A 13024-nucleotide genomic window follows, 5' to 3' on the forward strand; every position below is an offset into this window, starting at 1 on the left:
CATTATGAAAGGTACATTTTGGGCACATCTAGAATAGCTTGTATTATCACTGAGATTCAGTAGAGGTTCATAAAAAAATACAACATGACAGACTAGTAACAAAGTTATTATTCATATATAACAGAGAACTGTTGTATTTACAGTTTACCTAGGGTTCAGTAAAACATTTGACAAAGTTCTTCAAGTTATTAGTGGAGAACGGGCAGAAAGTTATGTGATAAAAATCATACGAATTTGAAAGTGATCAAATTATTTGATACAAAGTGGCCATTAATTGCTTGATACCATTTGGGAGGGGCATCAATAATGGAGTGTCCTGTGGATCCATCCTTGACTTTTTTGCTATTTAACATGTTTATTAATGGTTTGAAGGCATAGATAATGTTCTGATAAATTTGTAGATGAAAGAAATCTAGGAGTATTAGCTGCCATATTCAATGACAATCCCAGGATGTTAAAAGATCTTAATAGTCTAACAAGATATAATTCAGAATATGTAAATATAAAGTACTAAATGTAGGTTCAGGAATAAATTTTTAATCCCAAGTTTGGTTAGTTTAATTTTAATTAATGGCTCAAATGAAAAAAAAAAATCTGAGACTTTTAGTAGACCATAAGATCAACTTGAATGAGTCATGTGAAATGGCAACCAAGAAAAAAAAAGTGAGCTTGAGTTTTATTAATACATGTATAATGGAACAAGGACAGTGGTAATTCGGTTGTATTCCATCCTGTTCACATCATTTCAGGAGTACTCTGGTCATGTTCTGGACTCTAGAAATAAGCTTATCCCAAAAGAGCTATGAGGGTGGAAAGGAGTCTGGAATCCTTGGTATACAGGAGTCAGTTGAAGAAACTAGGACTTGCTAATGTCACTGTAAAATGAGAATACTTAGGTAGGACATCATAGTTATTTCCTTGGTCCCTGCAGGGCAAAGTAAGAACAGTATATGAGATGGTTCAGAGACAGACAACTGTTTGATATAATAGGTGGGGAAAAATGAAAATATTCCAAACAATTAGAGTATTCACAAATGAAATGTACTTCTACCAGTAGTGGGTTGCTCCTCACTCAGTTGATCAATGCAAATAGATGACTACCTGTTGGCATTTTGATTAAAGGGACTCTAGGTCAGGTAAGGATAAGTTGGTCTAGATGCCCTGAAAGATTCCTTTCTTAGGTGAAATATTGCTGTCTTCACACATAGATGCATAATATATTCATCATCATCCCCATCATAACAACAGCTAACGTTTACAGAGGATCCACTATATGCCAGGCACTGTGCTAAGTGCTTTATGAATAATATCTCATTGGACTCTCATAAAACAACACTGGGAGTTTGATGTATTCTTATCCCCATTTTCACAAATGAGGAAACTGAGACAAATAGAGACTAAGTGCCTTTCCCAGAGGCACATAGAATAAGTGTTTGAAACCAAATTTTAATTTAAGGCTTCCTGACTCAATTCCTGATTATGTATCCACTGTGCCACCTAGTTGATATGTATGTGTACATGTGTATTTTGCTATGCAGTTATTTCAGTCATGTCCAGCTCTTCAGGACTCCATTTGGGGTTTCCTTGGCAAAGATACTGGAATGGTTTGTCATTTCTTTCTCCAGCTCATTTTAGGGTTCAGGAGCTGTGGCAAACAGGGTTAAGTGACTTGCCCAGAGTCACCCGGATAGTAAATATTTGCAGTCAGATTTGACCTCATGAATAAGAGTCTTCCTTATCCCAAGCTCAGTGCTCTATCCACTAAGCGACCTACCTGCTTGTTACAGCACACACACACACACACACACACACACACACACACACACACACACGAAATTCATTATTAACTGAAAGCACATTCTTATTCATGAAAAGTGCCTTTGGTTTTTAAGTACTCTCTATTGATTTAGCTGTTTTAATAGTTTTTTTTGTCATTTATATTGTTTTAAAAAGATGTTATTTAAGTTTCAGTTGATTTTGTGGAAAATGGGATTGAACAAGTATATGAAATCCTGTTATAAATTTTATTCCTTTAAAACTCATAAAGGCAAAAAGTCCTCAGGCATCATTGACTATAACTAAGTTAATTGATTCTTACCTTGTCCTCATTTTGCCCATATTGTCCTCTATTAGAGATGGTAGATATAAGTAATCTTAATGTATCAAATCTTAGGTAAGAAGCTTTTAAAAAAAGTCCATTTTCCCACAATAATAGTTAAGACAGAAGATAGGGTTGGACATGATGTGGGATGGAAAGATGGCAAATAGGAAATGGACTATCCTCTGCCTGTCCCTACCTCTTTGTACCACTCTTAGAAGTATCAGAGAACTAGAACAGTAAATTCAAAGAAATTCATAATTAATTCAAACTTTGATTCACTACAGAGTTCTAGTTCAATCACCTCCTTTTATAACTGAAACTAGGACCCAGAAAAAGTAAGAATCTTGTCCAAAGCACAAAACTAATTAGTGGCAGAAATAGATTTAGAAGTCTGGTTATAGTTCTTTGTTTTTCTTTCATCTCTTGGAAGGGGGGAAGGGAAGTAATTTGTTGGAAAGCCCAGTGTCATAAGGTGTGATGCAATTGGGGATTTGGATCCTGACACAATTCTCTTAGATTACAGGATAATATTTCAGCTTCACCAAACTATAAGCAGGAAGACAGCAGGAGAGAAGTGTTCATGAACAATAAATACAGCTGATTTTCTAGTAGGTTCTCAATTTGCCTTGGAAGGAACTTATGTCATAATGAGAATGACATAGTTAGAAAGAAAAGGACAAACTACTTTCCAATACAGAAGACTAGACAGCATGGAAATGTAGAAGGAGTGGTGGAGGAAGGTAGGTGGCAGTGGGGTGTGTCATGGAAAGGAGAGGCACAGAGAATCACTTTTATAACCCTAGATTAGAGTTCAGAGCACATAGCAGCATTGACAGAAATATAGAAAAGTGCTCAGGGGACAGGAGCTTTGAGGTTATATTTTATGGGGTTGGAGGGACAGACTAAATCTTATTTGTTATTAACCCCAACTTGGGGTTAGTTCGTTAACATATGTATCTTATCACAAAATTTTCAGTAAAACTGTAAAGTTAGCATGCCATGTCATTCAAAAATTATCAGCTCCATTTGATATTTTACAATGTTTGGAACGTACCTGTTTAGAAGAGTAAATTCAAAGAAAACTCTTTACCTGTAAATACTGGTGATTTATTAACTTACTAAACTGACTAAAAGGGGGAGAAGTCAGGTAGATCAGAACAAGACATGATTTTAACAGAACTCCCCATGTATCTATTAAAATTATTTGCTGCATCATTTCTTCTCTGGAACTTGGATTAGTCATCATAATTAATCAGGATTCCACTGTACATGGCTGATTTTAGGAGCATAAAATATTTTTTTCTTGCTAAAATTGGTTATTATAACCACCAGATACGTTGTATTAAGCAACCAAATGCTAATCACTAATGTGATTTATAATTTCGAGAAAAATGAATAAGATAATTTTCTTTTAAAAATCATCCACAGATAGTTTCAAGTGATAGATATATGAGTCTGCTAGTAATCAACATGATCACAGCTCTTTGCCATTAATTAGGGTGTAGCTATGATATACTCAGAAACTATTTCAGTGCTTAACTCTGACAGAATTCTGCCTACCACTCCTTTTCTCTTCTACAACTAATCATTTATGATATCCTTTTGGACACATATACTGCAGCTGTCATTTTGAAATCTAATACCTGGAACTGAAAATTGGTCACTTATGTTAATGAAGATCCATGAATACAGAAGGATCATGTGTATATTTGACTTTGAATTACTATCACATTTTATATCATTATCCTCCTACTTAAATAAGATTGCCCAGGTCTAGGAATAACAACAGATAATCTGGTAGAGCCCTCCCTGAATCACAGAGTCAAAAGAAACCTCATTCATCATTTTATCCAACCCACAATTGAATCACAATGTTGCTCCAATATCCCTGAGAAGTCGCCGTTCAAATATTACTTGACGACCTCCAGGAAAAGTTAAACAAAGCTTTCCATGGTATCATAGTCCAAGCCCTCTGATCCTTTAATGTAGAAGCTTCTAAATTTTGTGCTGTCCTGACTGTCACTTCAAAATACTTGAAGTATTTCTTTCTGGTTGATTGCAATATTTTTTCATTGACCTTAGAACTCTGAAATTTGACTATAATATTCCTTAGAGTTTTCATTTTGGCTTCTCTTTCAAGAGGTGATCCGTGGATTCTTTCCATATTTTACTCTCTCATTCTAGAATATCAGTGCAGGTTTCTGTGACAATTTCCTTAAAGATGACATCTAAATTCTCTCTTTTTCTAAATCATGGCTTTCAAATAGTCCAATAATTTTTAAATTGTCTCTCCTTCCTCTGTATTCTGGCTCAGTTGTTTTTCCAATGAGATATTCCACACTGTCTTCTACTTTTTCTATTCTTTTGGCTTTGCTTTTTTGTTTATTGATTTCTCATGAAGTCATTAGATTCCATTTGCTCATTTCTAATTTTTAAGGAATGATTTTCTTCTGTGAGCATGTGTACTTCTATTTTCCTTTGGCCAAATCTACTTTGTTAGTAGGTATTTTTTTCCTTCAGGGAATTTTTTTGCCTCTTTTTTTTCCATTTGGCCAATTCTGCCTTTTAAGGCATTATTTTCCTCATTGGATTTTTGTATTTATTTTACCATTTAGCTTAGTGTGTTTTTTAAAGTGTTATTTCTTCACTACTTTTTTATGTCTTCTTTATCAAACTATTGACTTATTTTTCACGATTTTCTTGCATCACTCTCATTTCTCTTCCCAATTTTTTCTCTACCTCAATTACTTGATTTTCAAAATACTTGTTGATATCTTGTATGGCCTGAGACCAATTCTTATTTTTCTTGGAAGCTTTGGATGTAAAAACTTTGACTTTGTTTTCTTCTGAGTGTCAGTTTTGATCTTCCTTTGTCAACATGGTAACTTCCTATGGTTAGAATTTTTTCTGTTGCTGGCTCATTTCCCAGGCTATTACTTGACTTTTAACTCTTTGTTAAAGTAGGTCTCTGTTTCCAATGTGTCCAAAGCTTCAGGGGTTTTGTGTAGCTGTTTTCAGATATGCTTTTAGCGACCTGCAAGTTTTCAGTTCTTCCAAGGTGGTATGATCTAAGGAGAGGTGTTTACTCCTCTCCTGGCCTGCTTTCTGTTCAGTGAGTGACCACAGGCACTCTTTTATGCCCTGAAATTGTGAGGAAGGATCCCTCTTCACTGTGACTACAAGATCTGTTATGTCAGTGCTCCTTCTTCTCCTAAAACTTCAACCAAGGACTATGATCCAGATCCAGGTATGTGCAAAACAACAGAATCCTGGCTCAGTGCAAAGAGTTCTATTTAATCTCCCTCTGACTAGTTGTTTGACACTCCTTCCTTTATATCTGTAGACTGAGAGCTCCAGAAATAGCTGCTGCTGCTTAATCAGTGGCTCCTCAGGCCTGCTCTTGGCTTGCAGGAGCCAGGACTATGTTGCCCTGCACTGGACCGATATCCTTTTTTACCCAGGTGCAAGACACCTTTACTGCTGACCTTCTATGTTATCTGAGTCTGGAAAATTGTTTCACTCCATCATTTTGTGGGTTCTGCACTTCTAGAATTTTTTTAGAGTTATTAATTAAAGGTATTTTGAGGGTTTGAGGGGAGCAAAATATGAATGGTCTTAATATGAAGATGATAAAATGGAAACTCAGAGAGGTTGTAAGTTCTCCAAGGTCTCTCAGTAAGTAGCCATATATTCTGACTCTAGTATCCTGTCTTCTAGTACATCAACCTCTTTAGGTCATGCTATTATTTCCCCGTGTATTCCTGTTACTTTCTCAGTAGGGTTATAATTCTATACCAGGGTTACAATTTCTACCAATGAAAATTTAATCCAGGCATTTGTCATTAATCTTTTATTTCAGACGATTCTAAGCTGATATTAGACAGGCAGCGGTTTGCTTGTTCAGTTTCATTTGTTTTCAGGATAGAAAATGCATCTTACCACTTCACAGTTGGGATTTAGTTTTTCTTTTTAAAACTGAAGTGTCTTAAATTAAGAATTCACCGATTTAGGTGGTTTTTCAATTTTGTGATTATTATTCTAAAATTATGTTTATTGTTGGTGCATAATTTCAAATGTATGTATATTATATATCTGTATATTTACATATATATACACATATGTCTATGTGTGTATATGTATACATGTGTATATTTGTATGCATATATATGTTTCTATGTATGTATGTATAGATATGCATGTATGCATGTAGAATTGAGAAGAAATATGTTATAGTGTATAGAGTTGACCTTCAAATTGTAGAGACACATTCAAGTCATGACTTATACATAGTTGTTTGTGGCAGTGCTCCTGAGAACTCACTAGGACTACAATTTGAAAAACAGGTGCTGATCAGCATTGTTTTGGAGAGTTTGCACACCAGGAAAATGCCTTGTAATAATGAAATCACAGGTTTATTTCCTATTTCTATTATTGCTTATCTTATCTCTGTTCCTATTATTGTTATCAAAAACTGAAACCTCACTTTCAAAATACAGTCACAGATAGTTTCTGGAGTGTGGCTTTTTGTTAGTCTCTAAGTCAAACATTTAAACTACGCTTAAGTGTTATTTGTAAAGAGTCATTCTATCACTTATTTTGCTCCCAGACTGGTTAAAATTGTTCCACATTCATAATTTTATTTTGCAATCAAATCCTGCCCTTAGGTCAGAACAATTTCTTATCAAAAACCCCTGTTGGTAGCTCTGCTGACCTGCCAATAGTGTCTCTGTATCACAGCCATAGTCTATTCATTCTCTTTACGTCCCTCAAGAGCATCTAGGTGGTGCAGTGAATATGATGGCATACCTGGAGTCAAAAAGACTCATCTTCCTGATTCCAAATCAGACCTCAGATACTTACAAACTGTGTGACCCTGAGCAAGTCACTTCACCCAGTTTGCCTCAATTTCCTCATCTGTAAAATAAGTTGAAGGAACTGGCAAGCCATTCCAGTATCTTTCATGAGAAAATTCAAAAAGACTCATAAAGAGTTGGACACAACTGAAAAATATCTAAACATGTCCTTAAAACAAATTCATGAATTTATATTAGCTTATATCTATAGATCTATGCTTTGCATCACTTAGATCATTTAGGTTACGCCCCCTATCTTCTCCACAATCTTAAGAAATAAAACTGAAATGTAATACAATCAGGTAGTGTGTCCTCCTTCTCTAGGGAGGATCAATTCTATTTCAACTCTTTCTTTTATTCAGTAGTTTTCTTTGATCATTCTTTTTTGTCTTTTTGGAAGAATGTGCATTATACTTCAACAACCCTCCTAACATTCAAGGTTACCCTTTGTAAGACATGTACCACTGAAGAGACATGTGCCTCATAAAAATTATATTTGTCACAAATTCCTCCAGGAAACAAAACATGTTTTCAAAGTGTCTCTGATGACATTGTGCAATAATTAGCAATGAATAGCTTATTTCTTCTCAGGAATACAATGATTCAAGACAGTTTCAAAAGACTCATGATGGAAAATGATATCTACCCTACCCCTAAATCCAGAGGAAGAACTGATAGAGTGTCAATTCAGATTGAAGGATACTATTTTCCCTTTCTTGTGTTTTTTTCTCTTTTTCTATTTCTTCTTTCACAACATGACTAATATGGAAATATGTTTTACATGACTGCATATACATAATTTATATCAAATTGCTTACCATCTAAGGGATGGGCAATATTGGGAGAGAGGGACAAAATTTGGAAGTCAGAATTTCATAAAAGTGAATGTCAAAATTGTCTTTATATGTAATAGAATAAATAAAATACTATTAAAACAAATAAAACAGGAAATAAAACATATTATATTTGTCTTCCCGTACTTGGCTGCCTGTAGTTTTCTTATAGTCTTCATATTGCATTATATTTCCCCCTTTCTAAATATTCCACATTCAATCATTTGAAGGTTATTGAGGAGCAAAATAGAATAAATGATTGAAAACTGCGTCTGAAATGAAATTAAACTATTTTACATTGACACCCTCATATAAGTCTATTTCTGTGGCCATAGGTAAGCCATTTAAACTCCATAGACCTAGATTTGCTCCTCTGTATAATTAAGAAAGATGAACATTTTGTTGTTTAATGTATTGGTAAAATATATCATTTGGAAAATAGTTTCCAAAGCCAAGGGTGATATAAAAATGTCAGCCATTATTATAGCATCACAGATTTTAATGCTTAAGTGACCATCTAGTCAAGTCATAGATAAAATAAACTTTCACTATAAGATACATGACATAATTGTGCTATGTTACGTTTTCGTGGTTGCTATTATTATTTCCTACCTCAAAGTGATGTTGCAACAAAAACATCTTGTATAGTATAGTTCTCTATAAAAAGTTGAGTTGTCTTATATATGATGACATGACCACATTGAATTGTTTTGCCCACATTCACTTACTACTAGGGAGGTTTCTTCTATAGAAATCAAGGATAGTTGATACAGAATCATAGAAATAACAATTATTAAAGAGTATAAAAACTTTGAGAATCAAATATAAAAGTCTCTATTTGACTTTTAAGGTTATTCATTACCTTTTTTCCAGTCTTCTTATACTTTGCTCCTATCAACATTCATATGACAGTGACAGTGGTTTCCTTGTTCTTCCTCAAACAAAAAATTCCAACTCCAAATTTGTGTCTTTTCACTGACTGTCCTTAATACCTCTCTTCATTCCCTATCCTTTTGGCTTCCTTCAAGTCTAAGTTAAAATTCTACTTTCACCAAGAAGTCTTTTTCAGTACTTTTATTTTTTCTTGTAGTTTTTAAGATTAATTGATTTGTTTTTAATTGTCAACACTCAAATCCACAAGATTTTGAGTTTCAAAATTTCTCCCCATCTCTTCCTGATACCTGTCCAAGAGAGTGTGCATTTGGATTACCCCCTTCCCTCAACCTGCTCTCCCTTCTTTCACACACCCCTCTGTTGTCTTTTCCTCTTCCCCTCTATTTTCTTGTAGGGTAAGATATATTTCTATACCCCACTGCCTATATGACATTTCCCAGTTGCATGTAAAAACAATTTTTAATGCTCATTTTTAAGACTTTGAGTTCCAACTTCTCTCCTTTGCTCTTTCCCCACCCACCCTCACTGAGAAGGCGAGCAATTCAATATAGGTTACATCTATGTCGTCATGCAAAACATTTCCATGACAGTAATTTTTTAAAAAAACTATATATCGCTCCATCCTATCCTGCCCCCAGTTTACTCTATTTTCTCTTTTGACCTTGTCCCTTCTCAAAAGTGTTTACTTCTAATTACCCCTTCCTCCAATGTGCCTTCACTTCTATTATCTCAGTCCCCTCAATGTTCATCCCCTTGCCCCTCACTTTCCTGTAGGGTAAGATAGATTGTCATAGCAAATTGAGTGTGTATGTTATTTGCTCCTTAAGCCAAATCTGATGAGTAAGGTTCACTCTTTCCCTTTCACCTTCTTTCTCGAACCCTTCATTGAAAAAAGTTTTTTCTTGTCTCTTATATGTAAGAGATCATTTATCCTATTCTAATTCTCCCTTTCTCCTTCTCCCAATATATTCCTCTATCACCCCTTAATTTCATTTTTTTAGATGTCATCCCTTCATTTTCAACTCACTCTGTGCCCTCTGTCTTTATATTTATAATCCGTCCAACTACCCTAATACTGAGAAAAGTTTCAGGACATACAAATGTTATCTTTCTATATAGGAATGTAAACACTTCAACTTTAGTAAGACCTTTTTGTTTTCTCTTTTCTGTTTACCTTTTCATATTTCTCTTGATTCTTGGGTTTGAAAGTCAAATTTTCCATTCAGCTCTTGTCTTTTCAACCATAATGCTTGAAAGTCATCTATTTGATTGAATAACCAGTTTTTCAAAACCCTAAAGTATTATACTCAGTTTTGCTAGGGAGGTGATTCTTGATTTTAATCCTAGTTTTTTTTGACCTCTGAAGTATCTTATTTCAAGCCCTTCAATGCCTTAATGTAGAAGCTGCTAGATCTTGTGTTATCTTGATTTTGTTTCCACAATACTTGAATTATTTCTTTTCGGCTGCTGTATGTTCTCCTTGACCTGGGAGCTCTGGAATTTGGCCACAATATTCCTAGGAGTTTTTCTTTGGGGATCTCTTTCAGGGAGCAGTTTGGTAGATTCTTGTAATATCTATTTTGCCCTCTCATTCCAGAGTATCAGGGCAGTTTTCTGTGTAAATTTCTTGAAAGATGGTATCTAGGCTATTTTTTGATCATGGCTTTCAGGTATTCCAATAATTTTTAAATTGTCTCTCCTGGATCTATTTTCCAGGTGAGTTGTTTTTCCAATAAGACATTTCACATTGTCTGCTTTTTCTCATTCCTTTTTTTTATTTAATAATTTCTTGATTTTTTCAAAACGTCATTAGTGAGGAAATCCTCTCCATTCTAATCTTTAAGGAATTATTTTCTTCAGTGAGCTTTTGGACCTCTTTATCATCTGGTCAATTCTAATTTTTTTTATGGTGCCAATTTTAAACAATTTTTATTCTCCAGGACAAAAATTGCATTTCCACTTGTTTACAGTACTGATAAAGTGCAAAGTTATTCACTTCTCTCCCCTCTGCACACATTCAAGTATTCAGAATGCCTAAGATTTACGCAGTAGCTTAAATGTTACTTTTAAACTGCTACTACCTTGGCTACAAATTTTGAGTCCTTCAATTTTTGGAAAAGCTGTGTGGAATGCTCTTTCTTCTGTTGTTTAGTCTACCTCTTCAATGGTGGGTCCAGAAGAAGCACCTCCATATGGGGCCGCTCCACTCCCTGGGAATCCACCAGGCATGCCTCCTGTCATGCCCCCTGCACTCTGGTACAGCTTGGTAATGATGGGGTTGCAGATTTTCTCCAACTCTTTCTGCTGATGCTCAAATTCTTCCTTCTCAGCAGTCTGGTTCTTATCCAGCCAGCTGATTATTTCACTACATTTTTCAAGGATCTTCTGTTTGTCTTCATCACCAATTTTGCATTGCAATTTTTCATCCTCCACTTTAGCCTTCATGTTGAAAGCATAAGACTCAAGAGAATTCTTGGAAGACACCTTGTCTCTCTGCTTCTCATCCCCAGCTTTGTATTTCTCAGCCTCCTGAACCATACGCTCAATGTCTTCCTTGCTCAGATGTCCTTTATCATTGGTAGTGGTGATCTCCTTGCCTGTGCTCTTATCCATAGAAGAAACATTGAGAATACCATTTGCATCAATGTCAAATGTTACTTCAATCTGAGGAACACCTCTGGGTGCTTGGGGGATTCCTGTGAGCTCAAATTTGCCAAGCAGGTTGTTATCCTCTGTCATTGCCCTCTCACCTTCATAAACCTGAATAAGCACACCAAGCTGGTTGTCTGAATAGGTGGTAAATGTCTGTTCTGCTTGGTGGGGATGGTGGTATTACGTTTGATCAGAACCGTCATAACTCTATCAGCAGTTTTAATTCCAAGGGAAAGAGGAGTGACATCCAACAGCAACAAGTCCTGCACATCCTCAGATTTATCTCCAGACAAAATGGCAGCCTGGACAGCTGCACCATAAGCAACAGCCTCATCAAGATTGATACTGTTGTTGAGCTCCTTGCCCTTGAAGAAGTCTTGCAAAAACTTCTGGATTTTTGGAATTCAAGTGGAACCACCCACCAGGACGATGTCATGAGTCTGTGATTTATCTAGCTTGGCATCTCTTAAGGCCTTTTCCACAGGGTCCAGTGTGCCATGAAAGAGATCAGCATTTAGCTCTTTGAAATAGGACTGAGTTATTGATGTATAGAAGTCAATACCTTGGTAGAGGGAGTCAATCTCAATACTGGCCTGGCTACTAGAAGAGAGGGTGTGTTTTGCATGTTCACAAAGACGGAGAACAGCCCTCTTGTTCTCACTGATGTCCTTGTGCTTTCACTTGAACTCCACAATGAAATGGTTGACCATTCGGTTGTCAAAGTCCTTCCCACCCAAGTGGGTGTCCCCAGCTGTGGGCTTGACCTCAAAGATGCCATCTTCAATGGTAAGAATGGAGACATCAAAAGTACCACCTCCAAGGTCAAAGATCAACACATTTCTCTAGGCACCAACGTTTTTGTACAAACCATAAGCAATAGCAGCAGCAGATGGCTCACTGATGATTCGGAGCACATGGAGACCAGCAATGGTTCCAGCATCTTTAGTGGACTGACGCTGGGAATTGTTGAAATAGGCTGGTACTGTGATGACAGCATTTGTGACTGTCTTCCCAAGGTAAGCTTCAGCAATTTCTTTCATCTTGGTCAAGACCATAGAAGACATTTCCTCTGGATAGAAACTTTTGGTCTCCCCTTTGTACTCTACTTGGACCTTAGGCCTGCCTGCATCATTCACCACTGTAAAAGGCCAGTGCTTCATGTCTGACTGTACAACTGCATCATCAAATCTGTGACCAATCAGACATTTGGCATCAAAAACTGTGTTGGTGGGGTACATTGCAACTTGATTCTTTGTAACATCACCAATTAAACCTTCTGTGTTGGTGAAGGTGACATAGCTGGGGGTGGTCCTGTTTCCTTGGTCATTAGCAATGATCTCCACTTTCCCATGTTGGAAGACTCCCACAGAGGAGTAAGTGGTGCCAAGATCAATGCCAGCTGCGGGTCCTTTCAACATGGTTGCTTGGGAATTGGGGGTTGTAGCTGACCGCTGTGGAGAAAGAAGGGCTGCTGCTGCTCTGAGTAGCTCAGTTCTACTTTTTGAGACTTTCTTCTCCTCATTGGCTTTTTAGATCTCTCTTGCCATTCAGGTTAATGTTTTCTTTTTTAATTGTTATTTCTTCAGCACTTTTTGGGTTCCCTGTAGCAAGAAGATGACTTGACTTTCATGATTTTGTTGCATGACTTTCATTTCTCTTCCCAATTTTTCCTCTACTTCTCTCACTTGGTT

The 13024-nt window shown here is 36.3% G+C and overlaps 1 pseudogene; it reads right to left on the bottom strand.

Annotated features, from left to right (window-relative positions):
• Positions 1 to 10620: 10620 nt before the first annotated feature.
• LOC140510444 (heat shock cognate 71 kDa protein pseudogene) lies at positions 10621 to 12751 on the bottom strand (annotated as a pseudogene).
• Between the last annotated feature and the right edge of the window lie 273 nt (positions 12752 to 13024).

Source organism: Notamacropus eugenii, chromosome 6 (genome assembly GCF_028372415.1).
Source record: "Notamacropus eugenii isolate mMacEug1 chromosome 6, mMacEug1.pri_v2, whole genome shotgun sequence".
In the NCBI taxonomy this organism is placed as follows: domain Eukaryota; kingdom Metazoa; phylum Chordata; class Mammalia; order Diprotodontia; family Macropodidae; genus Notamacropus; species Notamacropus eugenii.